General features: G+C 43.0%; 1 protein-coding gene across 5 annotated transcripts in view; it reads left to right on the top strand.

The window, feature by feature from the left end:
- Positions 1 to 299: 299 nt before the first annotated feature.
- The window catches only part of RIMKLB (ribosomal modification protein rimK like family member B), a 76,815-nt gene continuing 60,262 nt past the window's right edge, over positions 300 to 16,852 (top strand). For 2 of the 5 annotated variants that reach the window (XR_006604708.1, XR_006604709.1), the window contains exon 1: positions 9,804 to 10,107. The gene's annotated coding sequence lies outside the window, so the exon portion shown is untranslated. The other 3 variants (XM_004752506.3, XM_004752509.3, XM_013056104.2) reach the window with 3 other exon arrangements.

Here is a 16,852-nt window from a genome sequence, read left to right as displayed (position 1 = left end):
AGATATGTTCTAAGACCCCCAATGGGGCCCCGAAACCACAGATAGTATCGAGACTTATGTTTTTTTCTATACATACACACCTGTGATAAAGTTTAATTTATAAATTGTGTATAGTATGAGATTAGTGATAAAATAATTAAAGAGAACAATTAAAATAATTTACTGTAAAAAAGTTACATGAATGTGATTTCAAATATCTTGTGCCGAACTCCCCCTTCTTGTGATGCTGTGAGATGACACAATGCCTGTGTGATGAGATGAAGTGAGATGAATGACATTGTGACATTGAGTTAAGCTGCTGTTGAGGAGGATCATCTGCTTCCTGACCTTGGTTGACTGTGGGTAACGGAAACCACAGAATGCAAAACCACGGGTAAGGGGGGCTGCTGTACTAAGAAGGGGGGGACCGCAGAGAAAACCAGTTTTATAGCCTTTGGAGGGATTAGAAGAAATGGTTAAGAGTATGTAGTTTGATGCTTGGACTCTAGCTATGGTTATGTCACTTAAAGCTGTGTGAGTTTGTAAAAGTTATTTGGACTCTCTGTTCCTCAGTTTGCTCACTTGTAAAAGAAAACACTGAAATCCAGTAGGGTTATTACAAAGTTTAAAAGCTCTAAAAGCTTCCCTAAAAGCTCTGAGCATGTTCCATAATCTTTAGACATTTTAGGTTTATGAGTCTGGGTACAGATAATTATAAACTATACATGTTTCAAGTATTATTCTGGTAATTTTCTCATTCCTATGTTTTCATTCGTTTCTTTACTAAGCAAGTCACTATTATAGATCCTCTGTTTTAGTCTAGGTTGTCTATTCTGGCTGTCCAGAAAAGTTCTTGGAAACAAGCAAGAAGGATTAGAACCTGTGTATTAGAGATTTGTCTGGTAATTCCATTGTGCCACCCAACATGGATTTCTTTCTCTCTTTTTTGTCTCTTCTGACTTATATTGTGCTGTTAGGATAAAAATTCCAAAGCACTGAGAGAGAGAAGAGAAAAATCAAAGAGTTTGGGAATTCAGGTAGAGTTGATGGAAGTGAGGCTAACTAAAAAAGCAAGGAAGAGTTAGAACTAACTCAGGGGCACTTGGGTGGCTCATTTGGTTAAGAGGCCACCTTCAGCTCTGGTCTTGATCTCAGGGTTCTAGGATCAAGTCCCACATCAGGCCCCCTGCTCAGTGGGGAGCCTGCTTCTCCCTCTTCTACTCCCCATTCTTGTTCGCCTTCTGTCAAATAAATGAATCTTAAAATAATAATATGAAAATAACTCAAAAAATAAAAAGAATAAAAGTTAAAAAAAAATTAACTCAACAATCAATCTGGGGTTTGAAAGCCAAGAAAACAGAAGTGATCTAAGAACAAAATAAAAGGGGCACCTGGGTGATTCAGTTGGTTAGGCATCTGTTCAGCTCAGGTTCTGATCTGAGGGTCATGGGATTGAACCCTACCTGCATAGGGGCTCCGTGCCCAGCAGGGGGCAGTGTGAGTGTCTGCTTGGGATTCTCTTTTTCCCTCTCCTCTGCCCTTCTTCCCTCTCTGAATAAATCTGATTATAAAATAAAATGAATCTGGACAGAATAGATACTGCTGTTTCTTTTTATTTAAATTCAGTTAACATAAAGTAGTATTGGTTTCTGAGGTAGAGGGCAGGGATTCATCTGTCTTATATACTACCCATTGCTCATTACATCACCTGTCCTCCTTAATGTCTACCCAGTTACTTCATCCCCCCCCGCCCAAATTGCTCTGTTTCTTTGCACTGAGGAGAACAAATGAATTTATACTCAGGAACAGGGCTTCACAGTTTAACTTTTTTAATGTGCAGAAGACAGCAAAGCTGACCGGAACAGTCATGGTGGTGCTAGATCATTAGAATGCTTCTAGAATTCTTTTTTTTTCCCCCCCTGGGGAGTCGTGAGGATGTTTTTGTTTGGTTTTGGTTGGGATGTTTTTAAAGAGCGTCATATAGATACTTATATATATAAATTATTAGTGTGGGGGAGGGGCAAGGGGCATACATCGCAGAAGGCGCGCGCACAGGGACTGAGGACGGGCAGGGGCAGCACACGATGCAACGCAAAATAGCCACATCAAACAGATGAAATCATCACACCAACGGGGTGGGGGAGGGGCGGTGGCCACCGAGGGCTGGGCACGGGGGAGGAAGAAAGCACGGGGACAGCAAAAAGGGACCTGGTCCAAGATACTGTGCGCTGCTTCTAGAATTCTTATTTAATATGTAAATATTAATAATTTGTGGCACTGATAGTGAGATAAATTGTGAAAGGTCCGCATAGCCCTTGTGTGGTTTAAATATCAGTTTTTCAGGAGGCGCCTGGGTGGCTCGGTGGGTTAAAGCCTCTGCCTTCAGCTCGGGTCTCATGACCCATGACCCAGGAGGGTCCTGGGATGGAACCCTGCATCAGGCTCTCTGCTCAGTGGGGAGCCTGCTTCCTCCTCTCTCTGCCTGCTTCTCTGCCTACTTGTGATCTCTGCCTGTCAAATAAATAAATAAATAAAATCTTAAAAACAAACAAACAAAAAAACAGTTTCAGGATGCCTGGGTGGCTCAGTCAGTTAAGCTGCTTGCCCGCTCAGGTCATGATCCCAGAGTCCTGGAATTGAGTCCCCTGTTGGGCTCCATGCTCAGCGGGGAGCCTGCTTCTCTCTCTGCCTCTGCCTGCCACTCTGCCTGCTTGTGTTCTCTCTCTCTGTGTCAAATAAATAAAATCTTTTAAAATATACATTTTAAAATATAAAATGCTGTTTTATATATAAAACCCAGGGGTCCCTGGGTAGCTCAGTTGGTTAGGCCTCCAACACTTGATTTCAGCTCAGGTCCTGATCTGAGGGTTGTGAGATGGAGACCCACATCAGACCCTGTGCTCAACACTAAAGTTGGCTTGAGATACTCTCTCTCCCTTTGCCCTCCCCCTGCTCCTGCTCACATTCTCTAAAATTAATAAATCTTTTTTATTTTTTAATGCTATTAAGGGGCGCCTGGGTGGCTCAGTGGGTTAAGCCTCTGCCTTCGGTTCAGGTCATGATCTCAGGGTCCTGGGATGTAGCCCCACATGGGCATCTGCTCAGCAGGGAGCCTGCTTCTACCTCTCTCTCCGCCTGCCTCTCTGCTACTTGTGATCTCTCTGTAAATAAATAAATAAAATGTTTTTTAAAAAATTCTGTTTATTTGGGGCTCCTGGGTCGCTCAGTGTTTAAGGGTCTGCCTTTGGCTTGGGTTGTGATCCCAGGGTCCTGGGACTGAGCCCCACATCGGGTACTCTGCTTGGTGGGAAGCCTGCTTTCCCCTGTCCCACTCTTCCAGCTTTTGTTCCCTCTCTGTGTCTGTCTCTCTCTCGCTCTCTGTGAAATAAATAAATAAATAAATAATCTTGTTTTAAAAAAGAAGTTACTTATTTGAGAGAGAGAGAGCGAGAACAAGCAAGGGGAGGTGCAGAGGAAGAAGCAAGTGTCCCCGCCGAACAGCGAGCCCCACCTGGGACTTGATCCCAGGGCTCCAGAATGATGAACTGAGCTGAAGGCAGACATTCCACCTAATGAGCCACCTAGGTGCTCCAAATAAAACCTTTAAAAAAAATAATCAGCAGCATTTCTGTGGTTGAAGTGTCTACTAATTCATTTAAGGTTTCTGTTACTCTTCCAGATTGATAAACTTAAAAAAAAATTTTTTTAGATTAAAAAATTATTGGGGTGTCTGGGTGGCTCAGTGGGTTAAAGCCTCTGCCTTCAGCTCAGGTCATGATCTCAGGGTCCTGGGATCGAGCCCTACATCGGGCTTTTTGCTCAGCAGGGAACTTGCTTCCCGCTCTCTCTCTGCCTGCCTTGCTCTCTCTGCCTGCCTCTCTGCCTACTTGTGATCTTTCTCTGTTAAATAAATAAATACATAAATCTTTAAAAATTATTTAAATTCAATGTAGTTAACATATAGTGTATTAGTTTCAAAGGTAGAATTTAGTGATTCATCAGTTGCATATAATACCCAGTACTCATTATTACATCATGTTCCTTCCTTAATGCCTACGACCCAGTTACCCCCCCCCCACGCATGGACTACCCCGAACATGGGGCTTAAACTCAATCCCAAGATCAAGAGTCACATGTTCTACCAAATGAGACAGCCAGGCGCTCCTGGATTGATAAACTTTTAAGATACTCCAGTAAAGAGGGAACAAGAGACTAGGAAATTACCACCAATGATTTAATCTCCTTGCCTCACTTTTCTCTGTCAGACGGGACTCACAATCTAAGCTTAACCTTACCAAGTTGTCTGAAGCTAAAATGAGTTAATAAATGTTGATGGCTTTAAATAACATTTTACAAATGGTTATTTTTCTCTTTAAGACATTAATCTCAAACTTTCCTGTGTCTAAGAATTACTTAGGATGCGAATTAAAAATATAGTCATGGCTGATTCTGTAAGTTTTGAGTTTGTCTCAAAATGCAGATACGCAGGGCACCTGGGTAGCTCAGTTGGTTAAGCGAACTGCTTAAGTGACTACCTTGGGCTCCGGTGGCGATCCTGGAGTCACGGGATCAAGTCTCGAATCTGGCTTCCCGCTCCTCGGGGAGTCTGCTTCTCCCTCTGTTTCTCCTCTCTTTCTGTCTCACCTCTCTTTCTCTCAAGTAAACAAAATCTTTAAAAAACAATGTGGATACACAGGCTGAGTCAAAAGGTCAGAGGTGAGGGCCAAGGAATCTGCATTTTAAACAAGCATTCCAGGTTATTCCTGTGTAATAGAGAAAAAGAAATATTCCTAACAACCAGATACAATTAAAGAAGGAGAGGGAAACCTACATTACTCTTTTTAAGTCTTGTCTTTCTTTACACCCTTTTCTTCTGATTCAGCAAACGTACGGTGTTCACTGCCTCCCCCGCCCCCATCCTCCTTTGTGTCTGGCACTGGCATTTTCTTAGCATAGTTAGACGCTCAGTTTAATGTGTAGAAATGGAGTGGCGGAAAAGGAGGAGGGATGTGGGTGGGGAAAGGCTAGATCAGTATTTAGCTATGCTAACTGAAGACTGTCGTTGTCGGGCTGGTTCTAGCCGGCTGGTTCTGGGAGAGGAAGCAGTGGGGAGAGCTAGATCAACGCAGCTGCTGCCACCATTCCTTATTTGCGAGTGTAGGTTCTGATGTGACACCCACTTTTCTCCACCAATAAGAATTTTACAGTAATCACTTAGCTAACAGCCTAAAGAACACTATTTGAGGTACTGAATACAATCCTGGATTCATTCCTGTTTACAATTCTCCTTTTTACTACTTTGAGGACTTTAATTTTGGTCAAATCCCAGCTTGTTTTCTTGTCTAAAGCCGGGAGGGAAAGATTTGCACCAGATGGTGTCTATGGGGGTACTTAAAGAGTTTTTTTGTTTGATGTGCATTTTAGGTAATAATATATGAGTTCTGTTTTTCTGCCTGATGTAGAGATAACACCAGTGCAACACAAGTCTGATCAGAGAGAGGGAGTTGGTTGGACCTGGACAACTTTGTTAGGGGAGATTTTTTAGTTTTCATGAACTCGTTGAATTTTCTTTTTGTTTTTTAAAAAGATAGATTTATTTATTTATTTATTTAACATGGAGAGAGGGAACACAAGGAGGGGGAGTGGAAGAGGGAGAAGCAGGCTTCCTGCTGAGCAGGGAGCCCTATGCGGGGCTTGATCCCAGAACTCTGAGATCATGACCTGAGCAGAAAGATGCTTAAGGACTGAGTCACCCGGGCGCCCACTCGTTGAATTTTATGTGCCTTCCACCCAGGAACTTTTAGAAGTGTTTCTTGGGGCACCAGGGTGGCTTAGTCAGTTCGGCATCTACCTTCTGCTGAGGTCATGATCTCAGGGCCCGGGAATCGAGCCCCAAGGTGGGCTTCCTGATCAGTGGGAGCCTGCTTCTTCTTCGGCTCCCCACTTGTGCTCTTTCTCTTGCACTCTCTTTCAATAGTCTTTATCTGCTTATTTTTTTTTAAGATTTTATTTATTTATTTGACAGACAGAGATCACAAGCAGGCAGAGAGGCATGTGGGGAGAGAGGAAGCAGGCTCTCTGCTGAGCGGAGAGCCCCATACGGGGCTCGATCCCGGGACCCTGGGACCATGACCCAAGCCGAAGTCAGAGGCTTAACCCACTGAGCCACCCAGGCACCCCTATCTGCTTATTTGTAAAGATTTTATTTTTTTTGAGACAGAGTGGGCACGTGGAGTAAGAGGGAAAATCAGACTCCCTGACAAGCAGGGAGCCCAGTACGAACGCCATCCCAGGACTGAAATCATGACCTGAGCTGAAAGCAGCCACTTAGTTGGCTGAGCCACCCAAGTTCCCCAAAGATTTTATTTTTAATCTCTACACCCAATGTGGGGCTCAAACTCAAAACCCCAAGATCAAGAATCATGTGTTTTACCACTGAGCCAGCCAGCCGTTCCAATAGCTAATATTTTGGAGCACTTACTATGTACTGCGTTATGTTTGAGTTACTTCATCTTTATTTTGTTGATGAGATAGCTGAGGCTTATAGATTTGAAACAGCAATCACATGCCACTAATAAAGCTGGGATTTCAAGTCAAATTTATCTGACTCTAGAGATGCTAGGCTAATTATGTCTTCTCAAGGGATTGAACTGGCTGAAGAATATTAATTTAATGGTTAAAAATGAGTGGTTAAGGGGCACCTGGGTGGCTCAGTGGGTTAAAGCCTCTGCCTTCTCAGGTCATGATCTCAGGGTCCTGGGGTCAGACTCTCTGCTCCACAGGGAGCCTGCTTCCTCCTCTCTCTCTCTGCCTGCCTCTCTGTCTACTGGTGATCTCTGTCTGTCAAATAAATGGGTAAAACCTTTAAAAAAAAATGAGTGGTTAAAAACCAAGATAAGCTACTTAAAATACTTTTTAAAGGAAGCTCTACCCCATCATGGCGCTCAGACTCAGAATCCCAAGATAAAGAGTTACATGCTCTACCCACTGAGCCAGCCAGGTGCCCCAGAAGTACTTTCGAGCATACATTGCTACTCAAAGGAGATGTGAGTCTAAACATATCAACCATAAAAGTACAAAGATTACAACTGAGTCTAGGAAATCAAGCTTTTCTGGGCCTTCCTTTTCATTATGGAAATACCAAAAATAATTGCTTTTCCCTCATTACTTCATACAAAAATATAAAGTATGAATTTGATTATCATTAATGTAAATATATAATAACAGGTGGTTTAAAATGAGCCATATCCTAGGCTTTTTTTCAGGGCATCTGGGTGGCTCAGTAGGTTAGGTGTCAGACTCTTGATTTTGTCTGGGGTCATGATCTCAGGGTCATGAGATTGAGCTCACATTGCTCTCCGTGGGGGAGTGGGCTTGAGGATTCTCTCTCTCCCGGCCCCCCCCCGCCCTGCCCAGTGCCTGTGCACATACACTCTAAAATAGACAAAATCTTAAAAAAATAGAAAAACCCATTCTGTTTTTTGTTACTTTCTACTTTTAGTGGAGAGCAATGTTACATACATTATTAATTTCTTTGGATATATCTGGCATCTAATGACAGTATGTTTATAGATAGCATTTTTTAAAAGGCAGATGGCGGGTGAATTAATAGTCTAATACTTCCTACCCACAGTTTCACCCTTCCTTTTCTGGGTGATGCATGGTTACCCCAAATTGGGTTTCTTAACGCTAAGAGTAATGGACAGGCTAGGTATTATTGATAATCTCCTGGGCCAGTCACGCAACCTTTTCCCTGTGTCAATTTCTTCCTTTATCTTTTGCCAGATTCTCATTGTGTTAATATCTCTGTGATCGAGGTTTCCTTGATCACAAAATGCTTCTCTTTTGTCTTCAGATTGAATATACTTTGTTTCAGGAGATGAATATCAGGGTGGAAATAAATAGAAACATTTTAGCTCTGTAAACTTTTCTTCCTTTCTTCTGAAGGTAGTGTGTCCTGTAGCACATTTGTTCCTCTAAATGTGTCCTTTGTGAAAACTGTTCATTATCCTAGGTTCACTATCAGTGGCAAAACATAACAGCAGTAATCACTTACAGTAGCACTGTAATTTGTAATTTGTTCCAGGCCTTAAGTCTTATACACTTATTAGCTCCTTTACTCCTTATACTAACTCAATGAAGTAACTACTTTTATAGTTTCTATAAATATTTTTTAAAGATTTTATTTATTTATTTGAGAGAGAGAGAGAGAGAGAGAGAGAGCATGAGAGGAGAGATGGTCAGAGGGAGCAGCAGACTCCCCATGGAGTTGGGAGCGCGAGGTGGGACTCGATCCTGGGACTCCCAGATCATGACCTGAGCTGAAGACAGTTGCTTAACCAACTGAGCCACCCAGGCGCCCTCTATGAAATATTTTTATAGATAACTCGTGTAATCAGGTAGAGTAAGATACAGAGAAGTCAGGGTACTTTAGAAGATCACTTAAATCTAATCCAGTCCAGAAATTACCACCCTGGGTTATGTTGTATCTCTTAAAGGACTAAGTACTGAGTGAAATCAGCAAAAAACAGCAGACCATAAAGATTGGGAACCGAGTGGGGGGAAAGAATTTGTTGGCTGAGGCTATTCAGAATGGAATGTGACTTGGAAGAATGCAAACTGGTTAGGACATTATGGTATTTCATATCTGGGATCTTGGTGGTAATAAATGACTAAGGTTATTTAGAAATGCATTTGCCATATAGAGTCGCACAGTCATCTGTTGCCTTTGTTTTCATTCTTCATGATCTAGAAAAAATAACAGTAGTATCATAGCTGAACATACATTCCTAGCTTCCTTTGGACTATAATTTTTATAGACATCTTGAGGATTTTCAAAATGCTCCTAAATATACTTCATTCTCACAGGAACCTTGAAATATACTCCTAGCTTTTCATAACAAAGGCTCGGAGGAAGTTAAGGGAACTGATTAGCAGGGGGTGTGGGGGGGTTATATTGGTTTCCAAGTAGCAAAGCTGGTTGTACCACACTACCCCGTCTAGATATTTAAAGTCCTGAGAATATATGGTGTATTGTAGTTTAAAATTTTGCCTCATAATGTACAGAGGCAATGTCTTTATTCCGTACACGGATAAGGACCTTATAGGTATTGATCTTTGTTCCCAGTCTTTGCCTCTGGGGGGGGGGGGGGAGACCACCGCTTGAGGGGACTCTAGGCGGGGGCACCGGAAAGGCTGCGCGGGTGGTGGGCTGGGCTGAGCTGGGCTGGGCGTGGACACGCAGACAGCACACTGTCCCCAAGAGGCTTGGTGGGCTGGCGTCAGGGTTCGCAGTGTGGATGAATGGGGCCCTAGGAGGGACTGTGAGGGTGGGGAGGGTGTACAACGGAAGGAATCAATCTTGCGGTTTGGAGTTGGGAACAAACCTCGCCCCCCCACCCGTTTTCCTTCCTTAGTGAGGACGGTTTGGGGGCGGGTGGGGAAAGCGCGTCCTCGAAGCGCTCTCGCGCCCCCATTTCCCTCTCAGCGCGCGCCCTCCATCGCCCCTTCACCACCCGAGAGGCCGGCGATGGCTGCGAGTGGGGACCCGGAGCCGGGAGGGCGGGTCCCGACGCAGGTGTTGGATCCGCTAAGCTCGGCTCGGCGCGCTGGCCCGGCCCCTTGCCCCGCCGGCCACCGCCCCCCCGCCCCCTGCCCTCCGCGCCGCCGCGCCTGGAGGGCGGGGCCGGGGCGCGCGAGGGTCCTCTGCTCGCGGGCGAGCGGCGCGCGGCGCCTCGGTCTGGGGGAGCGCGGGGCGGTCTCCGCTGGCGTCGCGCGCGCTGTGTGTGAGCGGGGTCGCGCGCGCGCGCACTACAGGCGAGTGAGGGAGCGAGGGGCGGCCGGGTGTGAGTGTGTGTGAGGGTGGGGGCGAGTGTGTGTGGGAGTGGGGGGTGAGGGAGAGCCACACCGACCGCGAGGCTGTGAGAAAGTGGGCGAGTGTGCGAGGGCGCCCGGCCTGGCTGCGGGAGCCGCGGTGGTGGAGGAGAAAGGAGGCGGCTCCCGGCATCCCGACCCCCTCCCCCCTCCTCTCGTTCTCGGACCTCCAGCCCGCCCGGCAGCCCGCGATTCCGTCGGAAGCCACCGCCCGGCTCCGCTGGCCGAGAGCGAGGGAGGAGCCGCCCGAGCCAGGTGAGCGGTGCGATCGCTTCTCTCCTCCGGTGTAGTGGCGTGAGGCGGAGGCGCGCCCGCTCCCGCCTCCCGCGCCCCTCCCCCCAGTGGGGGACTGCAGTCGGAGGGACTCGACGACGAGCCGGGGCTCGGCCGGGGCGGGGAGCGGGCCCGGGGCGCGCCGGGCGCGGGAGATAGTGAAGGCCGGGGGTCGCTCGCAGCAGGAGGCGGGGGGAGCCCGGGCCGGTGGTGGTGCTGGGCGGGGGCTGAGGGGAGCCGTGTGCGTGTGACGGGAGAACTGTTGTTGGAGAGAGGCAGCGGCCTCGGTCGTGAAGTGTGCTTCCTCGCTTGTTGAGGGGGTGTGGTAACCCTGGGAATGCTTGGTGGAGTAAAACACGTTGTGCCAACCTGTCCTCGAGAGTGTGGTAATCTCTCCTGTCGCTGCTTCCATCAGACATTCCTGTGGTGTGACCGAGGGAGGAGGATGTGTTCGTCCTGCACTTGAGCATGGTGGATTCCCTGTTCTTCTCCTGAGGCATCAGATTTTAGAAAGTGTGAGAGTCATTCTTTCTCCTTTGACAGTCCTCTGAATAAGAGTGGGGTGACAAATAATTGGACCTGATTTTTTTTTTCCCTTAAGCATTTGACCGTGGTGCAAAGCTTGCCTCCCTAGCCCCTCCCTGTAAAAACCTCGGAATGGTTGGAGATAATAACTTCAGATTTGCCTTACTAATGTATCCTTATCTCTGGTTGCAGATTTGTAATCCCGGTATTTTATCCCAATTGTGGGTATGAATAGAGATGGGGCGTTAATTGTATTCAATGAGTGGGTTATTATGCTAACCGTGTTGAATTTAACTTTGATGTAAATTCTTTCAGCGTGCTGTTATTTTCCCATTAATTACATAAATTGTTCTCACATCTTTGGGGAGTTGGGTTAAATTCGAAATCTGTATGGAAAGTACGTGGGGCAGCCTAATATGGAAAATACTCCTTTTTTGTGGGCGCGATGTTTATTATATTTAACGAAGTTTGTAATTATTAACTGTAACCATTAGAATTTAAATGCTATGTAGATCTCATTTCTTTCACAGCATTGGGTAGTTTAAAAATCTTATTTTTTGTTTCTTAAAAAATTCATTGTGCATTTGGAATAAAACACACAAATTCCAGTCATGGAGGTTGAGCATTTATTTTCTAACTTTTAGAGTGACAGCCTCTAATTTTAAAAATTAACAATCATAAATTTCCTTTCTAATACTTACTGTGTGATATTTGGTTAGTGTGTCAAAGGGGAGAAGGCCTATTTTGTTTAGAGGCCTTCTTTACCTACCTTTAGAGGTAATCTTTTATTACTTTCTATCTTGGTTAGTGCAGTTAATTTCCTTCTTTCCTATAATATATTCAGTTGTCAGTTTGGCAAGATGGCTGTTGATGTTTCTATCTTTCTCTCCTTTTTTTCCTCTCTTGTTTTCTTTTACCCCACTAGGTGCCGGAGCACTATCTGTCAGGGAGGGGGCACTCTATGATTTTGAGAACAGAGTGTCCAGGAGGGGAAAGCAAATCCAGTCACATAGAATCCTCCACTCAGTGAAGATCCTTTCTTTCTATTTCCACCTATGCCCCTGCAGGGGGTAAAGAAGAATTGTATGTATCTAACCTTTAGACTTGGGGCTACCAGCCAAATGCCACTTACCTTAGTTTCTGGTGGATATCTTCATTTTTTTTTTTTTTTTTTTTTTTTTCTTAGATTCCATATTGAATACAAAAGAGTCTGAAGGTGAGGGGAGAGTGACAGCAAATTTCCCTTTTTTTCTTTTCCTTCTCATTCGGTCCCCTTTTCCTCTCCAAAGGGAAATTGCTAGAAGTGTTTTATAAATTGTCTACCCCTTCTTAGCCATGTTACGAAGAAACACTAAAGAGAACTTTTTTTTTTTTTTTTTTTTTTTTTTTTTACCTGAGACCAATGAATGCCAACCAAGCTTCAGGCATTAGTGTGTTGGGGTACAGCACAGAACATGGCTTTTTAAAAAACCTCTCCCAATTCTTGCTTTCCTCAGTATGTATCCATCTGGGATTTGCTAATGGAGTAAGTCTCTAGACTGAGTTCTCAACTTCTCCCTTCCCTATGAGCTGAAAGAAGAAGATGAACACTGGAATGGGTTGAGGGGGAGGGGAGAGAACAGAGCCAGTTCCACAGATGGAGAAGTAGCTTTTGTCATCTTCCTCTGGGAAGCAGGCATAGAGTCCTAAACTAAGTGAAAGAGGGTGGGGGAAGAACTTCTGTACCCAGGAACAACATGTGAAGAGTGAGAGAAAACTAAACATAAAGCAAAGGAAGGAGTTTGTTGCTTACTACTGTCAACTGGTCTGGGGGTGTATTTTAGTGATGTGCATTTGTAGAGAGGGTTTATGACAGGTTAGTTTACAAAGAGTTTTACAAAGAGCAAGTGGGGTTAAGTCATAAGCTTATGGGAAAAGAGCCTTGGGAAATTATAATCTAATTTTTTAAAAAATCTGGGAGGAGATTGTGATAAGGATATTTAGTTAACTGTACTGTGGGATGTGCAGTTGTTTCGAGAGAGGTTGAATAGGAGAGATTAGGTACAGATGATGAGGAAATTGTCTTTCATTACTCGGGAATTTTCCTGCTTGTCATATTAAGGATAATATTAGTATATTAAATAATATAGTATATTAAATAGTATATTAGTATATTAAATAATAATATACTACATCAAAATACCTGTACATAATGTATTTTAGATTCATGTACCATATGTATCTTTGTACATACTAGGTTTGCAGAAAAGAACAGAGTTTCTGGCTTCATGATAACTCATGCTGTGGTATTTTTTTTTAATGTTTTCTTTTCCAATTTTTTTTTTTCCTTTCAAAATTGGCTTAGAGGACAAAAGCCACAGAGCTAGCCAGCACTACTCCCTTAGAGTCTCGTCTGCATGGAACCCATCTGCTTATATCTTTTTTACTCCTTTTACTAAAATTACAGGTTTTTTTTTTTCCTCCTCTGACTTTAATTGTTAACAAAGCTAATTATTTAAGGATGAATTGTATAATGGCAGTGGAAAGTAGGTTTAGGTTTGCGTTGTTTGTTTTTTATGAGAAACTGAAAAGATAAATTAGGAATTTTTAATTTTTTAAAAAATATTTTATTTATTTATTTGACAGAGATCACAAGTAGGCAGAGAGGCAGGCGGGGGGCGGGGGGGAAGCCCAATGAAGGGCTAGATCCCAGGACCCTGAGATCATGACCTGAGCTGAAGGCAGAGGTTTAACCTACTGAGCCACCCAGGCACCCCATAATTTATGAATTTTTTAAAAAGATTTATTTATTTGTGAGAAAGAAAGGAGGTGAGCAGAGGGAGAGACTCTTTAGGCAGGCTCCCTGCTGAGGGCAGAGCCCAACATGGAGCTTGATCCCAAGGCCCATGAGATCATGACCTGAGCTGAAACCAAGAGTCACCAACTGAGCCATCCAGGCTTCCTGATAAACTGTGAATTTTTGACAGCTGTGTTTAGATCTAATGGGTATATTTACTTGGTATTAAATATTGAAATAGCTTTTTTTGACGGGGGAGGTACTGCCTTACAATTCAATAAACAAACTCCTTTAAAATAATTCCTAACCCCTAAGCCTTAACATTTGTCTGTCATACTTAAGGTTCTGTTACCTGCTGGGGATAATACAGAATAAAACGGAATCTGTCTTCATGGAGCTCACAATGTAATTTCATTGATCCTTGTTCTTTTCATCTGGCAGTCTGTTCTCCCAGCAGTGTTTGGAGGCGTTTACTAGATTCTTGTAAAATGTGTACCAATTTGTCAATTTTTTGTCAATGATTTTTATTACCTTTCTTTCAAAAGTGGCAGTACATCTCCAAGTTGTGAAAAATTCTACAATTGTTGAATCACTGTATTGTACACCTGAAACTAATATAATATTTATGTGAACTAACAGGAATTAAAATAAAACCTTTAAAAAAAAAATTCCAAATCTACCCCTTAATGTTTTTACTCTATTCAGCTCCTTACCACCACCCTCCACTTGTTTTAACCCTTTCTCATACTAGCTCTTGGCTTCATGTTCTTAGGCATATAAAAATATGGTCTCCAAAAATAGAACATGGATTTGCTATATTAGATCACACCAGTTCTTTCTTACTGCTCCACTGTCCCACATTTGGCAGCATTTCAGACTTTGATAGTTTGTCGGAAAACTACATCTTGGAAATTCATGCAGATTTGTCTAAATAGCAGGCTTTAAATATTTCCTGAGTTTATCCCTTTGACATATAGTTAGCCATATCTATAAAGACTTTTTTCAGTTTCACTATATTAATAGTTTCCTGACTCATTTTTTCAGTATATTGTCCAGCAAGAAAATTAGGAAGACCCAACATTTTTAACATGTTAAGCATGATGAGACTTTTTTTTTTTTTTAAGATTTTGGGGTTTTTAAGTAGTCTCTATTCCCAATTTGGGGCTCTTAATTCACAACCCTGAGATCAGGAGTTGCATGTTCCACTGACTGAGCCAGCCAGGCGCCCCTAAACATGATGGACTCTGAGGGAGCCACACTGTGCACTGCATCTCGGGAAGATTTTGTAGATTTTGTACGATGTTCCAGAGAGAGATAGGTTGATTTAACATTCTTATATTAAGTGAAATCTTGAGAAAAATTTTTTTAAGTTTATTTATTTATTTGACAGACAGATTATAAGTAGGCAGAGAGGCAGGCAGTGGGGGTTGGGGGGAGCAGGCTCCCCACTGAGCAGAGAGCCCAACATGGGGCTGGATCCCAGGACCCTGGGATCATGACCTGAGCTGAAAAGGCAGAGGCTTTAACCCACTGAGCCACCCAGGTGCCTTGAAATCATTAGAAATTTTATTTAAATTCCATTCAGAGAAAGCTTACCCCCCCCCCCCAGAGGACACTTTTTTTAAGGAAGATTTTAAGTAATCTTTACACTCAACGTGGGGCGAGACCCCACAATCCAGAGATGAAGAGAGGCATGCTCCACCAACTGAGCTGGCCAGGTACCCCATGCAGAGGAAACTATTTTAAAAAGTGTAATTAGTTTTGTATATCACAGACTGCTTTGAGAAATTTAGTAATAAAGCTACAGGTAAATTAAGTAAAGGTGACATTTTTCTGAACCCTTAGGTAAATATGTGTAAAAATTTGCATGTTAATTTGCTTATGACATTTTTTTCTTCTCTAGTTTTCTTTTTATTGTGGTTAAATACATAGCACGAAATTTACCATCTTAGTCATGTTTTAAGAACGCACATTAGTGGTATTAACTATATTCACATTCTTGTGCAATTGTCCACCATATTCATTTCTAGAACTCTTCATACAAATAGTCTTGATTCCCCCAACATCCCAGCCCCTGGCAACCATCATTTTACTGTGAATTTGGCAGTTATATACTAGTGCATAATATCCTCCAGGTTCATCCATGTGTAGCATCCATTGGAATTTAATTCTTTTTTAAGGCATTGTATATATATTCTGTATTACTCATTCATCTTTCGATGAACACTTTGGTTGCTTCCACCTTTTAGTTATTGTAACGCTGTTGTGAACATGTGTGTACAGATACCTCTTTGAAAACTCTGCTTTCATTTCTCTTGGTTATATACCAAAAGTAGAATTACTGGATCATATGGTAGTTATATTTTTAATTTTTTGAGGAACTGCCATACTGTTTTTCATGGCTGTCGTACCATTTTACATTCCGACTGACAGTTTGCAAGGCTTCCAGTTTCTCCACATGCTCCCCAACATTTGTTTCCTGTTTTTGATAGTAGCCATCCAGTGTGTGTGATTTTACTTAACATGGTTTTGATTTGCATTTTCCTAATGATTATTGATGTTGAGCATCTTTTTTGTGGACATTTTAATATCAGGTAGTTTTTAACTCTGTGAGGACTAGGATTATGTCTGTTTCGTTTACCGGAATTTTTTTTTAAAAGACTATTTATTTGACAGACAGAAATCACAAGTAGGCAGAGAGGCAGGCAGAGAGAGAGGAGGAAGCAGGCTCCCTGCTGAGCAGAGAGCCTGATGCAGGGCTTGATCCCAGGACCCTGAGATCATGACCCAAGCTGAAGGCAGAGGCTTTAACCCACTGAGCCACGTAGGCGCCCCTACCAGAATATTTTTAGAGTACATAGTAGTCAATCAAATATTAATTGAATATATTATTTAATCAAATACTTTGTTTATTTAGTACTTAGAGTCTTAGGTGATCTGAGATTACAACTGATTTTTGACCTTGAACAATTTGCTTCTTTGGAGGGAGGGATACTTTTCCAGGGATGTTGTGAAAATAAATGTAAAAGTGAAATGGATCAAATGTAAGATGATCTTGTTAGTGTAACACAATCCCTCTTACAAACAGTACTGCTACATGCTGACATGCAGACTTTGATGTTAAAGGAATAATTTCCTAAAACTTTTGAGCAAGGTATGACAGACAATACTTAAAATAAAAAGTTCTGTGGCCTGTAATAATTCCCAAATATCACTGACATAAGCAAAAGAGGTAGTAGGTAGTCCAAGGTCATGGCACCACACAGCTGTCCGGGGTTCAAGTTCTAACAGGTAGCTGTGCTTTTCCTAGGGTTCACTCCTGTCCATAAGAGTCCAGGTGGTTGTTAGAGCTAATAGTGGGAGAGGAGAGAAAGAAAGGGAGAAAGAGAGAGAGAAAGAGAAAGAAAGAAATAGAAGTTAAGTTTA

The sequence above is a fragment of the Mustela putorius genome, unplaced genomic scaffold, assembly GCF_011764305.1.
Source record: "Mustela putorius furo isolate JIRA1106 unplaced genomic scaffold, ASM1176430v1.1 tig00537227_pilon_pilon_pilon, whole genome shotgun sequence".
In the NCBI taxonomy this organism is placed as follows: domain Eukaryota; kingdom Metazoa; phylum Chordata; class Mammalia; order Carnivora; family Mustelidae; genus Mustela; species Mustela putorius.
The sequence above is the reverse complement of the archived record's forward strand: the minus strand, read 5'-3'. Positions and strand labels throughout refer to the sequence as shown.